General features: G+C 34.4%; 1 long non-coding RNA gene across 4 annotated transcripts in view; it reads left to right on the top strand.

Moving 5' to 3' along the window:
- LOC109026852 (uncharacterized) overlaps positions 1-24,305 on the top strand; it is a 472,799-nt gene that overhangs the window by 93,820 nt on the left and 354,674 nt on the right. For 3 of the 4 annotated variants that reach the window (XR_008679902.2, XR_008679901.2, XR_010133910.1), the window contains exon 3: positions 4,512-4,654. This is a non-coding gene — a long non-coding RNA (uncharacterized lncRNA). Of the gene's footprint in view, positions 1-4,511; positions 4,655-16,898; positions 23,388-24,305 lie in introns of those variants that run through there. The other variant, XR_002005897.4, reaches the window with a different exon arrangement.

Genomic DNA, 24,305 nt, shown 5'->3' with positions numbered 1-24,305 from the left:
AATAGTATAAATTGCACAACAAAACAAATATTAAATATTTTTCACAGATAATACAAAATACAAATATAATTAATATTAAAAATACATATTTTGTGTATATTAGAAAATTATAAAAGTAAATGTATGATCCTCATAACTGGTAAAATAGTAATCATTGTCTTTCTTTTTCTACTTCACAAACTGAATATTTTTAGCAAATGTTGCTGAAATAAAACCACTAGATGACAACACATTAACTTGAACATATTTAATGACCTCTAAGAGATGCAAAAGGCAACCATAGACTGCTAAAGATGAAGGCACAAATCCAGTTGTTTTTACTGATGAGGAAATTGAGGTCCAAACATTTTACATAACTCGTCCAAGTGTCAGATTAAGATTAGAACCTAGATCTTTTGGTTGTTCTGTTCTTTGCCTTAAGCCCAGGAGACTTCTCATATGCAAAGTGCATTTTCAAATTATGGCTTTACATAAAGAACTTTAACAAGGACCCACAGCATCAGGGCACATCTTAGATTTGTGTACTGTCTGTAGTTTATTATGACAGAGACTTACAACACTTGTGGAAAGGTTTCAAAACACAAGACTACAACAGGCCTTCTTAAGCCATAGTGAAGTGTTTGGCCTTATCTTAAAGGCAATGAGTAGTCTTTGATGGGTTCCAAATAGTGTAATAATATGACCATTTCTGCATTTTAGAATGCATATTTTAATGCTTCTGTATGAAGAAATATTGTGAAGGGATAAGGCTGGAGGTGGGGATTCAGATGAAAGAAAATAAATGCTTAATGGGATAAAAGAACAAGTCATATTTGAGAATAATTAAATGCACAGAATTGACATGACTTGTTAATTGATTGGGTGGGAGAACTAAAAGAAAAGGGATAAAGTTTAACTCCATATTTATGGATTAAAAAACTAGGTGGGTAGTGGTTGTCATTGACTGAAATTGGAAATGAACTAGTATATGTAAGCGTGAGCAGAAGACAGTTCCATTCTAGATATGTCAAAGTGTAGTGGCTGCAGGTTATCTACGTAGGCATTAGGTTTGAGATAAAAATGTAGAATTTTCAGTCATTTGCATATATCTCTGAAGCCTTTAAACCAATAAATGATTTTAGAAAACTCCTGAAAAACCTGAAATGGTAAACAATAGGTAATGTATATGTATATGCACCTCTCTAGAAGAAAGTTGGTAATTTTTATTAGATTATAAGAAGATTCTCTTCTGCATATGGCTAGCCAGTTATCCAAGCCCCAGTCACCTGTACAAACAAACCCCCATAACACAAGATAACCTATATAACAAACCTGCCCATATACCCCTGAACTTAAAATAAAACTTAAAAAAAATAGCTAGTAGCGGCAATGAGAAAAGGAAAATGTCCATAGTCATGGAAGATATTAAAATAATTATAAGAAAAAAAAAGATTCTCTAGTGCACTAGTGCTTTCTGAAGTCTTGCCAAAGAATGAAATCATTATAATCTAGGGAAAGTTAATACATGAAAAAGGAGTGACTATATTACATTTCTTGGAGGAAGTTTTTTTATTCATATTGAATGGTATATTCTAAAGCCACTGAATTGCTGAGTAATAACAATTTTCCTCAGCAGGAACATTAATATGCTTTTGATTCTATCCAGATTTAGATATTTTTTAAATCTGTGGTCCACAAAATGCAAGAGACAATGTTATAAAGTGTTCTCTACTTTATATAGTTCAGAACGCTTCTCAACCAAGACACTGGAAAAAAGTAACTCCCTCATGACATAAATGTAATGTTTTTAGAGTATGTTTTAAAAATATTATAATTGAACTTTTCCAAAAGTAGCTCACTGATATGTCAATGTACTACTTGTATGGGTGTGAGTACAACAGAGAGATGTCTTATGGAAGAAAAGCCTTAAATTATGTACATAGGAATCCCATATTTATTTAGACTTCTATCAATTATTCTTATCAGAGAAATGAATCATCATCCTATTTCCCATGATAGTAAATTAGAAAAAATAGAAAGAGAACATTTAAATTTAAGTATATACTGTTGCTCACCTGCAACATTGAAGTCCATTCCAATTTTCCACTCCCCCAAGGTAGTGGAAAACATACTCCAGTTTTCAGTTTCACAAACTAATTTTTGAAATTTTCTTTATATATGATGTCTTTGATGCTTTTTCAAATGACACATAGGCTAAAATATTTGAATTCAATATTGATATTTTAAACCTTGAAAATAGTTTGCATAGCTCCTATAGTTTCCATCACAGGAAGGTATTTTCTGGATTGTGTGTGTATTTAGTAAGTGAAAAAGAAGTGCGATATTAAAAAATTGTACATAAAATATTTCAATCCAAATATCATAAATTTATTGATAAAGAAAGATATCATCTCTGACATACTGGAAATGATATAATGTTAAGAATAAGAATGATGGCTGGAAGGATAGCATTTTACTTCACTCTATTACTTAGTCTTTGTTAACCTGTTAATAAAATACCAATGCAGGCACAAATAAATGATGAAAATAACTAATATTAAGGTTTACACTCAAACAATTGTCAGAATTAAGGAAGAATTTCCCTTGACTACAAGAGATAAAGAACTATAATAACTGGCTGTTGTTAGCATATTGTCTGCTGTTTGAGAGTAAACTGCTTTTTCTGATGATAAAGCAGTATCTCCTTCCTTCCCAATTATCTATACTCTTACTTAAAGAGTAAACATCCAAAAAATTGAGGTGCTGACCCTGTACAATGGGAGCTTATTCTAGTACTGCCGTCACTATTTTTCTATCTGTATATATAAAGTAGAAATAAAATATACATTGAGATTATCTTGTATTCTAGACAGTGTGTTCCTCAATAGCAATGGCGAACACAACATAGCTTCTGGTTTCATAGACATTATAGCTTAAAGCTTGATACAGACAAGTAAACAAGTAATTATAATGTTATTTTGAATGTTATGGTATCAGTAAGTTGGTAAGTGTTGTGGGAGTATTCATTCAGGAAGCATATAACCCACTCTTTGGGACTTCTCAGAGAAACGACTGTCTAAATCTCAACTTTATCTTATGTAACTGGGTAACCATTGAATGGTTTTAGGCAGAGCAGAAATATAATCAAACGTGTTCTTACAAAAGATCTTACAAAAGTTCTTACAAAAGTGTGTTACCAATTCATGCAATACCAGTACCTCTGTCTACAGTCATATTAAGAGTTCAGTTCTCAATATTGCAACCTGACTAGCAACAGAAAAAGATAAGGCAGCAATTCTTAGATTCCAGGTATGTGAGGTCAATGCCAGGAAGAATTTTGGTTGTAACTATTAAGAAAATAACATTGCTACCCAGAATTTCAGTTAGGATTATATTTAATCTCATATCTAGGATAACCATATGTTCTGGTTTGTCTAGGACAGCTGGTTGCTGTCATTTGTCCTTTAGACCCCAAATCTGTGGTCATGTTTATAAAACTCTGAAATAATTATGGAGTAAAGTAAATACATGCTCCATTCTGAGTCAATTCAGAAATCAGAAATGAAATCAGACATTTTAACATGAGACAATTTACTACAAAGCTGTTTTAACCATGGTATCACAAAGATAATAATTGTAGGTGACAACTGAAATCCTTAGGACTGGATAATCAAAGGGAACAGACTGAAATGATTGAAATTTAGTAACTTGGAGAAGGCTCCCCGTGAAGATGAATACCAGATTTCTGAGGAGTGGGTGCTGAGCAGTAGGTGCTAGTGTTTCTGAGGACCTGTGCTGGAACTGATTCTGCAAATGTTGGGGAAAATGCAAATTCGGTTCAACTGCTGAAGCTATTAGAGCAAAATTTTTCCCAAATATTTAAAAGCTGGGCCTGGGTGAAGCTGACAGGAGCAGAAAGTAGGCAAAAAGCTCAAGGGAAATTCTTGAGCCCTGCAGTCGTCCTCTAGCTCCACCTATTGGCAGAGCCTAACTTTCGATGCGGATGGGCAAGTGAGAAATGTGGTTTGCACCCGGAGCCCCAAAACTGCATGCTCATTTACTGCTCATTTATTGGCACACTGGAAAATGCTTATAAAGAAAAATGAAGACTATTTTTAAGTTGATTTTTAAATTTTGGCCTATGTAGGTAAAGATAACAGAATATCAGAAAAATTAACCTTGTTTTTCTTCAAAGTCTGTCTTAACGTACATTATTTTAAAAGGAATATACAGTAAATTAAATATTAGATTGGATATTACTACACAAGTAAATACCTTTTATATGATACCTGAAGGCATTTACTTTCACTAATATACTTAGTCTATTTCTTCATATGTGAAATAAGTTGGCTTAAGTGTAATAGATAGATCCACATAAACATTCTGTTTTTGCAAAATTAAAGTTTGCTGTGCTGTTTTTACTGCACACAGACACACATAGATATGCATTTAGGTATACCGTTAGTAAAGATGATTGAATTTTCACCTTATTTGCAAGCATGGCTATGTTTCTTACTTTGCATGTCCTTCAGGCCTCATCAGAGCACAAAGTTCCAAGTGACTTCAAAGGGTTTTCTGTACTCGGAGCAGCTCTATGGGACATGGAAGACGAGAAATGAACCGACACCAGAGGTGCAATGAAAGGTAAAACTCATAGCATCACCACAGCTCTTAGGTAAGTGGCAGGCTAAATTACTGCATCTGGATATATGAATCTCATGGGTTCATGATGGAAAAGATGACAAGCATTTAAGGCCAAAAATAAATCTGAGTTTGTTCACCGGATGCGGGAAAAGTTTTCCTAACCAAATAATGTGGGTAACATTTCATTATTAGCATGGAAATATGTCCACTTTCATGTTTAGAGAAGGAAATAATAAATAAATGAATGATCAAACATAAAAGCAAAATACAGCATTCACAGTAGGCATCCAATGTAACATGCTATTTAGATAAAAACAGTCCCTTCAAAGTCCAGTATGTTTTAAAAGCCTGATATTTACAGTGGTATGATTTCTCAGGAAATTGAGAAATTAAATATATATCCAGCAACATACAGAAGAAACTCTATATATCCGTTTGTACCAGCCTCTCTTCTCTCTGAAGGATTGGCCTTCGGAAAGTGAAGGAAGATTGGATTCAGACACTACGTCCTCTTACACAAATTGTTGCAATAACTTGTCATAAACAGGAAAATATAAAATTAAACGCAACATTTATATACATATAAATGTTAAAAAGAGCACAATATTACAAAATTAGGTGGTTTATATTTTAGGTAGATTGTATGTGTACTTGATAAAATATTATAAAATTTGCATTTTTGATAACTTAATTCTTTGAATAATTGTGATTTGATATTAATCAATCTGAAATTTTTTCTCCAGGATTTAAGATGTTTATTCTCTCTTAATTTAAGTATCAATTTAAGTATTTGCACTTGTGGACTTTCTCTTTATTTCTTTTTATTTTCATGAAGATTCCCACCTTACAAATATCACTTTCAGGGTTCTTAGGGATCATATTATTATTATTTTACAATTTATTGAAAATGGCATGAGGTTAGATATCAGATTATTTTGGAAAGTTATTATAAACAAGAACATGTTTCCCTTTTTAGCTGAATGACAGGATATCTGTTTAACATGAATACTTAAAAGCAGCTTGAATTTCATTCTTCATACTCATCATTTACAGTTTTCTATAGCAATATTATTTTTTCTGGAATGTGCCTTAGAATGCAGACAATAAAGTCTGAATGAGAGAAATGTTAGGCTAGGCTTAACAAAACACATTGCAATTATTGTTTCTTCAATTATGTCTAAAATGATTGCTTATAAAACAAAATTACATGATAATATTATCTTAAAACCAGCTATATTCAATAATTGTCTTCTCACTATATTTCTAATGTGTTAGCACTCATTCTATACAGTTTGTATTAATATATCTTATACTCTACCTCTATCCCTATTATCAGGCTTCACTTTAACTAGACACTTAGGATATTATCTTTACCTGGAAATGAAATTATGTGATTGGAGGAAGAGATTCCCTATAATTGGCAATAGGTTTCCTCCTCTAAAATGTTAGGTCTTTTTTCTTCTTCTTCTTCTTTATTCTGGGATGTGGATGTGACCTCTTGGTACTGATTGAAATTTATAGTGTTGTATACCACTGTCAACTTTCCCAATGTCTGACAGCTTAACGGGGCCCCAATTGCAGCCACTGCTGCCCACTTTGTTCTTCAGCTTCAGTTCTTGAAACAACCTTCTCCACGGTTTCATGAGAGCATCCGCTTTTCACTGCATGGTATTTGACTCCAAGATTCACACCTGCAGTTCTGATATCTTTTATTTATGCTCTATTATTTCTGCTTGAATAACCTACTTTTACTAGAAATTTAGCCTATGAAACTTTGAAGATACAGGGCTAAAATCCACCTATGTGGCCCGAGTACCATATGTCTTGATAAGAGAAAGATTGTTTTAGATTCAAGACACTAAGATTGTTTTCAGTCTAGTCTTTATGAATTTGTTTTTCATATTAAAAATTAAAAAATCAAATGAAAAAATAAATGAGGAAAGAATAAAAAAAGAAAAAAGAAGAAAACACAAGGAAGGAAGGGAGGGAGGGAGGGAGGGAGGGAGGGAGGGAGGGAGGAAGGTAGTACTAACTGAGGAGCCCACTGTGAGGACAAAGCATCAGCAGTGTCATTGCCAGCAACCTTGGCAGCAGTAGGAGTCAGGGATATTCCAGTAGGCATCCATTTTTCAGGCATTGTTACCAGTCTTGGCACAGTCATTGACAACATTAGAGGTGTCATCAATACTTTCAAAACCTCTTTGTAGGAACAGCCCCTTTAGCAGACACTGATGGAAATTTCAATGATTCCCTTCAGGGGACCTGATAATTTAAAAAGTTCAAAGTAACTAAAGAAAACGATAGATGTCGTGAATTATTCTTAAAAGTAGATTTTGGATCACATACAAAACATCCTCTAGGCACTTTCAAAACTGAAGGAAATTGATAAGCATGGTTGGAGATTCTGTAAAATGTGTAGGAATGGTGTAAAAATAATGCTATATTGTAACATTTATTGTGGCTCATTATTTACTTCTTATCCAGTGCACCTTACGATATGCAAGCCACATGAAATTCTGACACTTAAATAGTCTGTTGTTCTTTATTTTCTTGCTGTGATGGTAAATGGATACTCAGCAGGATTTGGGATTTAATTTCTCTGGGAAGATGTGAACAAGTGTTTCAAATTGTTAAATTATTCATCCAAATTCCTCACAGTAGGTAATCTTTGCTTCATGCTGTAATGTTTAATATTAGGTATTTTTTCATAGTCTTAATGTAAAATTGCTTTCATTAATACAGATATTCCTTCATAATTTCCCCAATTCTATATGGCACTGTCATCCTTTTAGTATTCCAGGTTACAAATTTTAAAGTCATTTTATTTATTTTTATTTATTTATTTATTGAGACAAAGTCTCGCCCTGTAGCCCAGGCTGGAGTGCAGTGGCGCTATCTCGGCTCACTGCAACCTCCGCTTGCTGGGTTCAACTGATACTCCTGCCTCAGCTTCCTGAGTAGCTGGGATTACAGGCCCCTGCCACCATGCCCAGCTAATTTTTGTATTCTTAGTAGAGATGGGGTTTCACTACGTTGGCCAGGCTGGTCTTGAATTCCTGACCTTGTAATCTGTCTGCCTCGGCCTCCCAAAGTGCTGGTGTTACAGGCGTGAGCCACCGTGCCCAGCCTTAAAGTCATTTTTGACTACATATTATTGTCACTCTACATCTCACATGCATGAAAGTCAGTAATTAAAACATCTCAAATCACTAACATACAATTTTCCATCTAACTCTCACAAGTAGAACATGAATTGAGATGATTATTTCCATTTCTGGATCATAATAATAGCTTCTTAAGAGTCTCCTTAACTCAATTTTTCACCTTTTTAATTATCTGTCCATATTACTGCTAGATTGATCTTCTCAAAACTAATTTTGTCTTGACATATAATAGGATAAAAATAATTTCTCTGTTCAAAAGCTTATAATATCTTTATGTTGCCTATCATATTAAATTTAAATTCATGTCTGATTTGTGTAATTTTTTAAATAATCTGGTTCTAGATTATTTTTCTCAATTTAATCCATTATTTAATCAGGAAGTCTTTCAGTGATTTAGTGAGTATAAACTATTAATTTGGTAAGTTCTACCTTTCCAACAAGAATGTGAACTTATTGATGGCAAGGATAATGTCTAATTTTTTCACAGAACTTATAGTAATTTCAAAAATGTAGTTTTTAAAATGATCACAGATTTATAAATGAACTTTGAAAAAATAAAGTCATTTCAAATGTTGCCGAAATATTTATTTCAAATAAACTAAAGTAATGTGAAATAAAAAAGATGAAAGCAAAATATTCGTATGGTTCAAGAATTGGTATTATGTCATTCATATTTTAATGTTCTTTGTTCATAGATGAAAAATTAGCTCACCATGTTTCCTAAAAGACAAAATGCTTTTCTGTCATAAGTTGTTTACAGGCTTGATTTCAAACCTCTGTCCATTGTCTTTATGTGAAAACTGCTTTGTATATTTCAGAATAGTTGTGGAAATTCCAATGCACAGCTTACACCTTCTTTGATAATTGCCTACTGCATTGTCATGCGTGTCTGGAATTGGTTCCTACTGGTGAGTTTGTGGTTTTGCTATTTCAAGAATGAAGCCGCAGACACAGACCTTTGCGGTGAGAGTTACAGCTCTTAAAGATGGCACAGACCCAAAAAGTGAGTGGTAGCAAGGTTTATTGTGAATAGCAAAAGGACAAAGCTTCCACAGTGTGGAAGGGGACCTGAGTGGGTTTCCACTGCTGGCTGGGGTGGCCAGATTTTATTCCCTTATTGTCCCCTCCCATGTTCTGCTTCTGTCCTATCAGAGTGCCCATTTTTCAATTTTCCCCGCGATCAGCTACTTTTAGAATCCTGCTGATTGGTGCATTTTACAGAGTGTTGATTGGTGCATTTTACAATCCTCTTGTAAGACAGGAAAGTTCCCCAAGTCCCCACTCAACCCAGGAAGTCCAGCTGGCCTCACCTCTCAATTGCATATGTCAAGCTCCCTTAAAAGGGGAATCCATTTAGAATTTAATTGAACTTAAATAGTGTTAGTATTGTTTTATTTATAACACATCTTCTTCAATCTACTTTTCAAAATACATTTTTTATAATGAAAAAACCAACTTCTGCTCACCCAAAAATAACAGTATGTTTCATTTCTCACTGTCACAGCTTTTGAAGTATGCTCTCAGATTTTTAGTTTATGTTTTGTATTGTGTAGGGAAATGCATTTATTCAGTCAGACATTAAAAACTTTAAACTTAATCCTATTAATCACTCACTGCGAAGGTCTGCGGCTTCATTCATGAAGTCAGCTAGACCACGAACCCACCAGCAGTAACCAATTCTGGACATACCTTGGGGGCTCATCCGGGATATCGCTACGCAGTGAGTGCCATTGGACCCCTTTCACTTGCTCTTCTGTCCTGTTTTTCCTAGTAAGTCCTATTAAGACTTAATCACCTCTATATAGGCCTTATATGTTATTAAATCCATTGCTTTTAACCTATTGAGACTATTTGTTTCTTTTCTCCATTGTGCACTCAAGTAAATGCTATTTTGTTGACATTTTATACTTAACATGTTGGAGATCGGGTTTATTACTTTCACCCAGCAAATTTTTCATTTCTCCAACACCTGGAAGTTCTCTGTCATACTGAAGCAGCCTTGTTGTCTGGGGTAAATACCAGGGTTCTTGGTCTCATGGCCAAGGAAATCAAGGTCATGGACACACACACACACGTAGAGTGAGATTGGAGCAGGAGCTTAATAGGCAAAAGGAAAGAACAGCTCTCTGTCACAGGGAGGGGTCCTGAGCGGGTTTCCAAGTTGTAGTAAAAAGTCAGGGATTTTATAAATGGGCTAGTGAGGAGGGGTGTCTTATCTTCCTAAGGCCTGAAGATTTAGTTGGAATCAGGTGTGCTATCTGCATAGAGCAGAGTTTTCTATCAGCTCTCACCCAATTCCTTGATTACATAGGTAGACTCTTAGTTTTTGCTGCTCTGTTTTGCTTATCTGGGAGGGAGAGTTTCTGTGTCTGTTCCAGACATCTTCTCATCTTCTTGCACAGCTGCAGGGATCCTCCCCTGCCCCCCTGCTTTTAGCTTCCTTATCTTAGTGTGCTTAAAGGGAAAGGAATGTGGTTATTAAGGCCCATTGTTTTTACTAGGGCCCATTTTATGAATGTGAAATTTGGTGATTACCGAGGAGACTCCCCCACCTCTTTCTGTGCCCAAGTTGTTTATCTGTGTTTTTACAGCCTTTCAGGTTGTTCTTTGTTAGAAGAGAAATGATTTCTTTGAACTTCACAAGGTTAGAAAGGGAGCCATTTCTGAGCTGCTTTTTGTTAGAAGGAAAGTATTCTGCCGGGGACTCTCTTTACTCTGTCTACCCAAATAATTTATTTTTATCTCCTATAACAAACACCCCCCTCAGGAATGAAATTCCTAACTGCTGTTAGGTGGAATTGGGCGACGACTTACTCTGGCTACTTCCTGCTGGAGAGGAGCGTGGTATGGGAATAGCAGCTAGGGCTCCTCCTGGGTCAATTTAAGGGTACGCAGTAGAAGGTCAGTTTAATTTTCAGCTCCTTTTGCCACACCATTTAAAGCTTGATGGTTTCTAGGTGAGAAGAAATAAACTTTACAAGGAGGTTTAGAATATAGGGTTAAAATATGAGTATTGAGACTACCATTATTAGTGGGGGCACTATAGGCCATAACCATGACAACAGAGTTTGTTTGGTACCTGTAAGCCATTTAGATGGGTTGTGCTGTTTTAAGTGAGTGTATGGGCCTAGGCTTTTTTAAACTTTCTTGATCTTACTTTCCCAAAAAAAGAAAACCTTGGGGTTATAGGCTACCTAGCAAGATTTATAGGATAATTGCCCAGCTAGAACATTGTTCGAGATTTTTACATTACCTATCACTTTCTGTTTTATTTGAGCCACAGCTGGAGATGTGGTTGGATTACAAGAATTAGCATGGTTAGTTTAAAATGTAGACAAGAATTTAAAAATGACTAATGAGACTTGAATCCAATGATAGATGTATGATAAATTTTGAAACATAATTTCTGTCTCTCTAGTCCTCATTTTGTTAAAAAACAACTTATGATAGGACTTAGCTGTTTGCAAAGTAAACTTTAGTTGTATACTTGGCCTGATTATTTGCATAAAATGAAGCAAGAATAATCACCTCTATATAGGCCTTTTTGATTGGCTTTGATGGAACTCTCTGTTCCACAAGGAATTTCAGATCGGACTTTTTAAAACCAAGCCCAGCCATGGGTTTGTATCTACAAATAACTGTGAGTTGGGTAAACTTTTTTCTTCTTGAGATTTTAGAAGCATGGAGTTCCTAGGTCTGTTAGAAAGTGACATTTTTTTGCTCACCACAGGTCAGTAATCTTGTACAGAGACTGTGTAGACAGGTAGGAGGCCAGTTTTCTTAAGGGGGTTTTATTGGCTTTGCAAATCAAGCTTGATTCCTTAAAGGGAAGCACACCCTTCCACTCAAAGCCTCCACAGAACAGTTTCTCCAGTTGTATCTTGTTGCAAAAGAAAATGGATACTTGTTGTACTGATGCAAACACCTATATTGTTGTAATTCAAGAATACTTACAACTAGTTTCCAAATTCTAGAGGAACTAGGCACAGAGAAACAAACACATTTTAAATATTGTTCACAGGAGTATAACTTTAGTTGTTAAAAGCCTTTAAGAAAGTTTCCTTGACTTTGAAAAACAAAATAATAATCAGCAGTGTTCCAAGCATAAATTAAGAATATTGCTTTAATTTTCTATTAGTTCATTCCATTCTGTTAACTCTTGTTCTGCTTGATATTCCTAAACATTTTAGCTTTTTATGAGTCCTGTACATTTTTCTGTTATCAGAAACCTGCATTGAAGAGCACCTGTTAAAGTTCCACAGCTTGATTATAAACCATCTTTTGAAGACAATTAAAACAAGACAAATGTCTATAAATGACAAAATGTTCAGGGTGGTTACAGTCAAGAACATGATTGACAAATTTGGTTATTTCCATGGCTTACAATAACCCAACATAATAACCTTAATTGTGATTAATAACACATATTCAGACACTAGAACCTTAGACAGCCCAGACCATTTTGGAACATATGTTGATATTATCCCCTAGAATATAACCTGAAGAGTATTAAACATCATTTTGGCAATTCCATGTGCCTAAACATGTTAAATAATCCTGTTTACCTCTTTTCCAGATGCTCCAGGGGCGCTCTGCAGCACCCAAAAGCTAGGGGTCAGGAAAGACAACCCTGAGACTAAAGTTTGATTTTGGGAAGCCTGTTAAATATGTTCAGAATTTAAAACACTTGATAATATGAAATAGAATTTTAGATTACCATAAGTTATTTGTTTTGCCAAAATGATGAGACAAAAATCTGAAAAAGCAAAAACCATTCATCAGCATTTTTAATTACATGAAAATCCCATTCAAGAGAGAAAGTTAAATTTTACCCATGCATTAGTTTGCTATTAAAATTAACTCTAATTTTTAATGAAACCTTGTAGACAATCCTACATAATCTTAACCAGTTTGACTATGAAGTGAGATTTTCACAAACCTTTTATAATCCTCTACAAATTTTGCTAAAGAGTGGATTGGCATCTTAAGAAAACCTTGTTCTGCTTTTGTTATAGTGTTTACAGAAAAAAAATATAATACCCTTTTGTATTTAGTTAATATGTTCACACACAGAGTTTCCTTTGAAAGATTAGTTTTTACAATCTTTTCACAATTTGCTTAAACTTTCTACTTTAAAAAGACAATCCTTTATTTCTAGATAAAATGTACATTTCCATGCTTTCTTATAATCTTTAAATAAAAACACATTTTACTGTTTTTTATACACCTTGCAGGTAGATTTCTTTTTAGTAATTTCAATTACATGTCATAATGGTAACTCTTAGAAATTTTCAACTTTAATGTGAAATCTGGTAGGTTGTTTTAATTATGTGCTAGATGCAGATAAAGTTTGACTCCTTTTAGGATAGTTAACGGGCATGGTTACTTCCCTATGTTCCCAGGCCTTACCAATTGTGAGGCAGGTGAGTTGACAGTTTTTAAAGGCCAAAGAAGAGTTTACAACCTTAAAACATTTAGCAAACCTAGTATCTGGCCTGCATAATTTAGACCACATTTTTACACCTTGAAGACATTTGTATTTTACCAATAATTTCTAGGACTTTTTATTTGTAAAGATTAAAGTCATGTGAACTGAAAAGTAACACAGCTTTTACTTTTCCCTTAGAAATATTTTATTTAAGTGCTTACGGTTCTTAGGCCAATTAATTACAGCACTTTTTAATAGATATTACACACATAACACATATATAACCACACAGATAAACAGAAGAAGATCCAGTAGTTATGAGATTTTTCATTGGCTAGTTTCCTAATTGGATTATTACGCCTCCTAGTGAGACACTCTAAGAACAGGGCTAGGACTACAAATTCCAGGGCCTCATAAAAAGCATAGCCAGAAGACAAAGACAGATTTTGAGAGGTACTTACTCACCTCTAATTCCAGGGGTTCCATGAGTAAAACAGATTGTTCCCAAAATGGGATTTGTGGCCCCTTTTCTGTTTTCCCAAGGAGTCCCAGGCCACCAGAAGTCATATTAGGGTCTTTCATGCATGCACGAAGAGTGGCAAGACACAGTGAAAAAAGTAATTCAGTCGACTGAGATAAAATCCTTTTCCAGGAAAACAAGATCTATGAAGAGAAAAACATAAAGGCCTTTTAAATATACTCATAACTTGGATATCTACTTTCACTTAAGCTGAGCACCCTTTAAGACAATCATTTTTCGTTAATTAAATCTTTACAGAGAATGCAAACAGTGATTCTTATTATTTCTTTTAACAGTTTGCTCCCCTGCCTGTTCACAGTTATGTTCAGGTTCTCCAGTTTTCTCTGGGAGAAAGTGGCTGGGCTCAGGCAAGGACAGGTTTTCGAGTGGACTGCAAATCCCTTTAGCAGAAAAGTTTGATATTTGAGGAGGCGATTTTACAGTAGCCAGAGCCTTTCCTTAAAGGACAGCAGTCCTGCTATACTGTGTGGGGTGCACACAGTTGTTATTCCCCATGGTTAAGTCAGTAGCCTCTGGTACCAGGAAAGCCACCACTGTAACTGCTTGGAGGCAGGCTGACCATCCTTTAGACACCAGTTATGTTCCTTGCTCAAGCAACCTACTGGCTGTTGAGTTGGACCTCAAGCCTTAGCTTAAACTTCCAGGGCTATTTCCTTCCTTTCTGATACATAGAGACTGAAAGTTTTCCCTATGGGATGACTGAGGGCTGTTGTTTTAAGTAAAGTATACTTTACCTGGTTAAAGACTTTTTGAGCCATAGGTTCCCCAAAAAGGGGGTGGGGGTGAGTATTAACTGTATGAGTTTCTCTTAAGAGGTGGTACAAAGGGTAAGCCATTTTCCTGTACCCAGGTACTCACAGTCTGCAATATCTTGTAATATCCCCAGAATCCTCTTAGTCCTATTTTAGCTTCCATATCTTAGTGTGCCTATAGGGAAAGAAATGTGCTTATTAAGTCCCAGTGTTTTTACTGGGGCCCATTTTATGAGTATGTAGTTTCGTGATTAACCGGGAGACTCCCCCACCTCCTTCTGTGCCCCAGTTGTTTATCTGTGTTTTTACAGCCTGATCTTTCAGGTTGCTCTTTGTTAGAAGAGAAGTGATTTCTTTGAACTGCATGAGGTTAGAAAGAAAGCTACTTCAGAGCTGCTTTTAGTTTGAAGGAAAGTTTTCTGCCAGGGACTCCCTTTGCCCTGTCTACCCAAATAATTTCTTTCTATCTCCTATAACAATATATTTCCCTCTTCCTACTCCAGATAATTTGATAGATAATTGTCTTCTTTAAAGGTCATAAAATTGAGTGAGAAATATACCTAAAATTTATAGTAAGTAGATGTGAGAAAATTCCAGCTGTTCCTATTGAATATTAGCTGATATTTGGTCATTAAATGGACATAATAATATGTTCCCTTCTGTAGAAGTCTGGAAACCTGAGATCTCCAACTCTATCAAGAGGTGACTAAAAGTTAATAGTTCAATCTCTTTTGTTCTCCATTCCCTCATTTGTATAATTCAGTTATTGCAGTATCTCTTGGAAGTCCTTTTAACACTGACACTGGGCATAATTCAGTGGTTGGTGGGGATTCTGTGAGTGCATCTCTGTATCTGAACAATCATGGATAATCAGTATTTGAAATTCTTCTAACAATACTACCTACAAATGCAAGTTTGCCTCAGGTAATTACTTGCCACCTTGCATATATATTTTATATTGATAAATCAAAAGTATTATGACTTTTAATCATAGTACACTGAGATATACATTTATTATATAAATATGGATTATTATAATTAGCATTTCTCCTTAATTTAATTTTTCTTGATTCCAATTTTTTTTACTAGTGTGAAATAGGAGATTCATTTTATCATCTGAAAATAGAAATCATTTAGAAATCGGGAAAGAAACTATGTTCCCTTGGCAAAATCCCCTGGGCTAAGATGCCAGACTCATTTTTCTTCATTGTTCAGTGTTAATTTGGTTCAGCTTTGTTTGCTGCCAGTGCAGTGTCATTTGAAATCCAGAAAACAAGAAAAGAACTTCCATCCTAGTAAATCAATATGTTTGGCCCATGGGGAGTTCTTGACTGCTGAATGTTTGATAATCTATATATATACTTCTATTTATGATATAACCATTGGAAAAGCGACATTTTTAATATAAAGTATGTTGAACATATCTCTGTGCAATTTCCTATATAATGTTCGATGTCATACCTCCCTGACCAAGTCAGTTGGCTCAGAAATTTACAGTTATCATTTTTTAATCTCATGAGAAATTTAAAAATTATGAAAAATATATCAACAGATCTATGCTTAAAAGAAGAAATGATTCTATTTTCATAACTTCCTATTGAAATCGATGTGTCTAAATACATAATTATTTTGGCCTGGATTCTACAATAGATTTTTATGGAGTACATTCAAAAGGAGATACTATTAGTCAAATTATATGCTGCACATAACTATTTGGCACATGAAAAGAAAAAAATATTATAGTGATGTTACCCCTAATGATCTGTTTGGTTTAACTATCATATAAGAATAGTCATCTGTTCTTGGCTTTTATTTCAGTTGCATGAAATTTCCTTTAGAATTGGGTATGTCTAAAAAAGGCTTTTGGAAGAATAAATATTTCTGAAGAAACAGTGTATTTAAATACATTTTTAAAGAAGCAAGTTTACAAGAATAAAAAATGATGGCAGCTTCAAAACTTACTGCCCTGCTGTCATTATCCTAATTGCCACTAAACTGCTTTATCTCTCACTTGCCACAGAGCTGCTGAGGCTTAGGGTCTGGTAGCAAGGCCTCAGATTTAAGTGCAGTCTCAAAGAGAGGGTTGGTGTATTAATTTTCCTCACTGGGCTTCATGTCACTTTGGAACAAGTGGAGGGAAGTTTATGATGAAGATGTAAAGAAATCGAAATCAGATGGACTCCAAAGAGAACCCGGCCTGTGGATATCCTGGATCCCATCCCTCATATTGGGAGAGACTGCATCTTCTTTTTGAGTGTTTCATGGAGGACTAGCTGGTCCTCTGCACCAGAGGAGGTGTGGGACAAAACACTGGCATGTATGTTGAGCTCTCTGTACCCTAAAAATCAGAGTAACATGAAACTGAAAACTTGACTGTTGTCTCTTCTTAGGCAAGGAATACATTGTTTTGCACCTCTCTCCACATCACTGCCATGTCACTCCAGTATTAGGAATGAGCTTTAATGAGAAAACAAGAGAAGGCAACCCATCAGACAGAAAAAGCAAAAGAAGGAGAACAGACACAAATAAGACTGCTGTTAGGAGAAGAATATTTTCAATAGAAGTAACAGTTTCAATTTAACTTCAAAAATTGTATTTTAAACAAAAGCAATAAACATTTTACATCTGTGGCTTGATGATCACATTTGAGAAGTTCACAACCAGTATTTCTTCAGTTACCATTCTTCCCTATTATTTCCCTTCTCTCTATTGCAAATTCACTTAGATGAATGACAGACCATTAGCTCTTTTGTTCTTTTCTTTATTTTCCTGGATATTTCTCTACTATCTTCTACCTTGCTTGTCTTCTGTTTGTTATGCTACTTTTAATTTACTCACTAAATGTTTAATTTCAGTTAGCTGTGTTTCTCAGACTTAGCATTTCCAAGATTTTCTATTTTTAGGGATTCCAGTTTTCTGGTATGAATCTTCAGTTTTTCCATTTTCTCTGGAATATATTAATCACAGTAATTTAAAAATTTGTGTCTAGAATTCTTATACCTCCATCATCTCTGCCTTTGTTTCTTTTGTCTGATTTTCTTTCTTTTTAATTTCTATCATTTCTATTCTACCTTCTGGTATTCCTGGAAATATATTTTACATTTTGAAGAAAGATAAACTTTTCCTGGTCTAAATAGGGATAGGATATTTCAGTCTTTGTGAAGGTTAGCCAATTTCCTATTGGCTTTTCGTTAGGCAGTCCTACGGTATGCCTCTTTTCCTAACACACTTGCTAAGAAACTCCTTTCTGCAATCAAAATGTTGGGTTGAAACAAGAGTCAGCACACTTTTCCTTTGAATGGCCAAATGATTAATATTTTAGGCTTTGTAGGTCAGACAGCACATACATAAATGGCTGTGTCTTTGTTCCAATGAAACTTTATTTACAAAAACAGGTGTTGGGATGAATTTAATTTGAGTATCCCAAATTGCTAATACCTAATTTAGATCCTGAATATGTGTTCCCTCAATTTCTTAGCCTTTTCCCTATGACTGTATGAAATTGCTAATGCCTCAAGGATAAAAACAGCACAGAAAGGCAAGCTCATTTTTCTGCAGTTCCCTTTTCCACAGGATCTTTCTCTTTTAGTATTAACATAATTTGTAGGCTTGCATTGAAAGTTTTTAGCCCCCTAACCCCATGAGACCACCATAAATTCTGAACCACAGTTTCTGCTTGTTTGCTAAGTTTTCTATTGTTATTAATCAACAAATATTTGGAAGGAAAAGTGGCAGAGAATGTCTGGCTCATGTCAGTACTTTTCTCTTCATGATGTTGGCCCTATAAAATTCAGGCTTTCTTAACTGCACTCTATCACATTTAATGAGCAGTCTTTGGCATTTCTTACAGTGGTTTTATTTCTTCTTGAAAGGATAAGTTGGTCTAATACAAGTAATCTGTCATAAATGGAAACAGAAGTACCCAAAGGGAAAATTAAAATGCAATTTGTAGCATCTTGAGTAAGTCAACAAAATATAGAAGTGAAAAACTATAATAACAATGAAATATATAAAAGCAAGCACTGCATAAGAAAATAGATCAAGTATATCTAGTGTTATGCTATATTTTGAAAACTGCTTAATCTTAATGCAAAAGAAAATATGAATAATAGAATGACATGCTGTGCTTTTGATAGGAAGATTAATACAATAAAATTGTCAGTTCTTTCTGAATTATATTATACATTTAATGTAATTTCCATTGGAATCACATGTGTTATTTCTTTGGTTAGGTAAAAAGATCTCAAATTCCATTTGAAAAATAAATGCCTGAGAATACCCAGGTCACTTATAACAAAGTAGAATAGTTACAGAATAATAGACTTATAGTAAAACAATGCAAAACCACCAGAATTTTAAATTGCCATTGCTATAAGAATAAAATAATCCAAGAGTGAAACAAATGGATTCTAGTGCATGCATAGTTAAAATTTTTATGTTTCACAGTCGTGTATTTTAATTTTGTGGAAACATGACTGATTTAACAAATATGTTGACCAAAATAGCATTCCAAGTGGGAGAAAGTACAGATGATTAAGCCATGCTACTTAAACAAACACATTTTACATAAATGTAAATTAAGGGTAAAAACTAAGAATGTTAAAATAAGATGTAAGAGATTAAACAAACATACTATTAGTTGGAAAAAGATTATAACCATGTCAAGAAACCTAGAAACTATGAAAAACATAAAGGTAGACATATTTAACTATATAAAGTTTTGTTTTTTATAGATGGCTTCATGCTATGTTGCCGTGGCTGCTCTCAAACTTCTGGGCTCAAGCAGTCCTCCAGACTTAGCCTCCCCAAGAGCTAGGTTTACAGGTGTGAGCCACCACAGCCTGACCTAAAGTTTTAAACATATGCTGATTCACAAAATACAGTATAAACAAAGTTAATATACCTATTATTGATTAGAATTAATATTTGCAACTAAGTTAATAACTATAAGACTGCAAGGCCATACATTCTGAAAACTTAAAGCAAAAAATAGTTTATTGTTATTACATTTCAATAAATAATATGTTCAATATGTTTTTCTCTCAGCAACAACTAATGTTGACAGAGCAAAAAAGACATTACAATATATTGCTAGTGGAAATGTACATTTTACAGTACTTGGAAATCTCTTAGGTGAAATGCATTAAAATGTAAATGTGTATATTTAACGTGTCTTCTGTGAATATATCCTATGGAAATACAAGCCTCAATCATATAGCTACAAGGATGTTACTTGCAACTGGATTGTGGAAAACATAAAATAAGGTAAATATTAATCTATAAGAAAATGATTAAATAAAATATGGAATATTTAACTATGGAAAATATGAAGATATTAAAAAGAATCCTCACTCAGAAGTTTTCTCTTTTTGATCTATTAAGTAAAAACCATAAGATACTGAGCAGAGAGTATATATAATATGATCACATTTTTAAAAAGCAAATAAATATATTAAAAATATACTTACATCTCTAAATATACTATTTTATATAATTTTCTTAGTGTGGAAAAACAATGGGGGTGAATATATATTAGTTTTTTTGCATGCAGTTGGGACAAGGAGACATGGCCCAGAAAGGGGAAATGCTTAATTTACTTAGCCCTTACAGACAAAGCTCACCAATAAAGTCCAAGTTTTAAGAGATTTTAGAAAGTAAAATTCTAAATAGCTTGAAAGAAGATAGGTAAGAAATCTTCACACACTCATAGGTACAAGTTTATCTGGACACACAAAAGAAGATCTTCAGTGGTAGCAGAATTAGTCCCTTAACCACACTTCTTTTAAACACTTCTTTACAGCCTTGCTTTTCGAAGTGTGACTTCTGTACTAGCAGCATTGACATCACCTGGGAACGTGTTAGAGAGTCATATATCTGGTACATCCCAGAATTATTGTTCAGAATCTCCATTTTTACCAAGCTCCCCAAATAATTGGTATGTACATTAACGTCTGAGGAGCAATGCCTTAGTGGATGACAGATGGACTAAAGTGAGAAGAATGTATTTTTCCTATTTAAGTATCTATAAGCATGCATAGAAATGTGTGACAAGTTCTTATTTTTAAAAATTTTTATAATGGACAAAGTTCATTTTAATGAAGACAATACAATGAATAAAGCAAAAATAACTCTTGAGATTTTGGTGAGAAACTCACAAATAATTCATTGTTAGATTACTTATCATTGAAACTATTGGAGTCTTAGTTATCTCAACTACAGATTGGAATCTTAATGAAGTAAACCTGTTTCATTAGACTGTCCTCATAACAAAAAGTGTATGCAAAATAATTGAAATATTGAAAAGCATTACATAAATATAAATGAATTGTTTTCATTGGGGTTCTTATTAAATGCACAGAAATCTTTTCCTTTTTCTTTCAGTGTTTTTTCAAATTGAAATTTCAAAGAAGGTCATGGAAAAATTTTAGTCAATCAGGAAAACTAAAGGCATAAAATATTATGTACCTACTTATTGACACATATTTAACGAATTCTTAAAATTTTGCCTTCAATTCTGTTTCTCTGTTTGCCCTCAAATCTAGTTTTTATGATTTGCACTAACCTAAATCTCTGTTTTATAAACATTCTGTAATTTTTATAATCTAAAAAATGCATGAATACTAAATGAAATATAACATTATAAACTGAGTTATTTCAACAGAAATAATATATCTAAAAGATAAAATAATATGATCTATGATCACAAGAATTTGTAAACTGCAGTTAGAAATTTAAACCTTTCTACCAGTTTTCATCAAGAGATTCCACCTTCAAATCTAGAGAAATATTTAGAAGGTTGCTGAAGACTCAGGTATTTTATTTTTTTAATGAAAAAGAAGAGCATTTTCTTCTTTTTGGGAAGAGAAAGGAAGTACATACAGTGTCTTATAGGAAATATGCAAAAACACTCAAAAATATAATATTTTCATTAAAACAAACTACTTCCAATATCATATTACTAAAAACATCTACTCACTAAAATACAAGCCCCATGAAAACAAGTGTTCTCAGTTTTGTTTACTGCTAGAACCCTAATCTTAGAACATTGCCTGCCATAAAGCATAGAAATTTATGCTTTGGCAATTAAATATTTTCCAAATATTGACTTTTTCAAATAATTTTAGCACAATGATTTTTCAACTCATATTTCAGAAAGTAGAGATTTACCTCTCCTTGTGTAAGTTCTCATATTTTTAAGCTACATGTAATTAAATCATATTAAAATTGAGACAGTGCAATATTTCCAAGCTATATCTTACAGGAACTAATATCCAGAATGTGCAAGGAACTTAACGAAGTAAGAAAACAAACAAAAAATGAATAATCCCATTAAAAAGTGGACTAAGGACATAAATAGACACTTTTCAAAAGAAGACAAAAAATGGACAACAAGCATATGAAAAAATGCTAATCGCTAATCATCAGATAAATGCAAATTAAAACCATAATGAGATATCATCTTAGTCAGAATGGCTATTATTAAAAGGACAAAAATAACATGTTGGTTAACATGTGGAGAAAAGAGAATGCTTATACTATTTGGGAATGTAAATTTGTGCAACCTTTGTGGAAAATAGTATGGAGATTTCTCAAAGAACTAAAAGGAGAATTATCATTTGACCCAGCAAGTACTCAAATGAAAAGAAGTAATTATATCAAAAGATATCTGAACTCGTATGTTTATCATAGCAATATTCACAATGGCAAAGGTATGGAATCAATCTAAGTGTCCATCAATGGCAGATTGGATAAAGAAACTGTCATATATGTGTGTATATATATACGTATGTATATACAGGATTACACACACACGCATGCACACACACACACACTGGACACTATTCAGCCATAAAAAGAAGGAAATCATGTCTTTTGCAGCAACATGAATGGAACTGGAGGCCATTATCTTAAGTGAAACAACTCAGAAACAGAAAGACAATACCATATTATCTCATTTATAAGTGGGAGATAAATAATGTGAACAGAGGCCTGGCATGTTGGCTCACTCCTGTAATCCCAGCACTTTGGGAGGCCAAGGCGGGTGGATCACGAGGTCAAGAGATTAAGACCATTCTGGCCAACATGATGAAACTACGTCTCTACTAAAAATACAAAAAATTAGCCAGACGTGGTGGCGGGGGCCTGTAGTCCCAGCTATTTGGGAGGCTGAGGCAGGAGAATCACTTGAACCCAGGAGGCGGAGGTGGCAGTGAGCCGAGATTGCGCCACTGCACTCCAGCCTGGCGACAGAGTAAGACCCCATCTCTAAATAAATAAATAAACAAATAAATAAATAACGTGAACATAGATTGTGGAATGAGAGGCAGCAGATGCTGGGAAGTGGGGAAGGGTTGAGGAACGGGTAGGGGGTGGATGACGGAGAATTTCTTAAAGAGCACAAAGTAAGTTATTCGGGTGATATAGGCACTAAAAGCCCTGATTTCCCCACTATGCAATATATTCATATAATGTAGCAAAATTACACTTATACCCGTTAAATGAATACAAATAAAAATCAAAAATAAGTTTAAAAATTTGAGAGTGCACTTCTTAAAGAATATGCACCAATAGTTTCTGTAAGTTAAGAATATTTTGTGAAGGCCAGGCGTGGTGACTCACACCTGTAATTCCACCACTTTGGGAGGCTGAAACGGGCAGATCACGAGGTCAGGAGTTTGAGACCAGCCTGGCCAATATGGTGAAACCCTGTCTCTATTAAAATTACAAAAATTAGCTGCGGGTGGTGGTGTGTGCCTGTAATCCCAGCTACACAGGAGGCTGAGGCGGGAGAATCACTTGAACCTGGGAGGCGGAGGTTACAGTGAGCCGAGAACGTGCCACTGCACTCCAGCCTGGGTGACAGAGCGAGACTCCATCTCAAAAAAAAAAAAAAATTGTGAAGCAAATAATTCCATTTGCTTTTGCATTTTTACTGAACATTTGGATTTTATTTTAGTCTCTAAAATTTATCTTTTCTTTTTTTTTTTTTTTTTCTCTCTGAAGACCAGTGTTTCTTCCATGGTTAACTGAGCAGAAATTTTAAAACTTTATCAGAAAGCAACTACTAAATGAAGGCTTTTTGGGGAAACTGGGCTGTGTTTCTTCTTTGGGGTTCAGCCAGGATTAGTTAACACTAAGGAGATGAGACAATATTTTTGTTGTTCACACACCCCTTTTGTCACGAGCAGTAAAACTTCACATTGGCTACAATAGCAATTGGTCTGACATTTTCAGCCCCGATATTCCCAGCTGTGTGGTACAGCCCCCTGCAAAATGATGGTAAGTTATTGTTGTTTCTTGCCAGGATTAGAATTGTGAAGTGTAACCAGGAAGTATTTTTCCCCATTTATATGCATATTGATAATTAGGCTCAAGGAAATGAACTGCATAGAATGGAAATTTAGATTTTGTTTTTTAATGTGAACTTGTTTGATATCAGCTTCCACTGTTCTCTGACAGATGCATTCTTTTTGGCAGATGATTATGCAAACTGTTCCTTTCGTGCCTGTCTATATGAAATGTATTCTATAAACACATTGAAGCATCATGCTCCTCTGAGTCCTCAGTGCTTGGGAATGTATTAGCACCACGATGATTTGGATGACAGGATTCAGAAGCATCTGAGAGTGGAAACTGGGGGAATACTAGTGTGATTGCTTTCGTTCTCTCAAGGGCCCTGGGAGATAATAATGTGTGGTTCCCTTGAAATTTGACATAGGACATTTTTATGTCAATGAAAAAGAAAAAAAAACCTCATAGATAACAGGAAATTTCAAACAAGCAAACTCTAAATAAGT

Source organism: Gorilla gorilla, chromosome 4 (assembly GCF_029281585.2).
Source record: "Gorilla gorilla gorilla isolate KB3781 chromosome 4, NHGRI_mGorGor1-v2.1_pri, whole genome shotgun sequence".
NCBI lineage: Eukaryota > Metazoa > Chordata > Mammalia > Primates > Hominidae > Gorilla > Gorilla gorilla.
The sequence above is the reverse complement of the archived record's forward strand: the minus strand, read 5'-3'. Positions and strand labels throughout refer to the sequence as shown.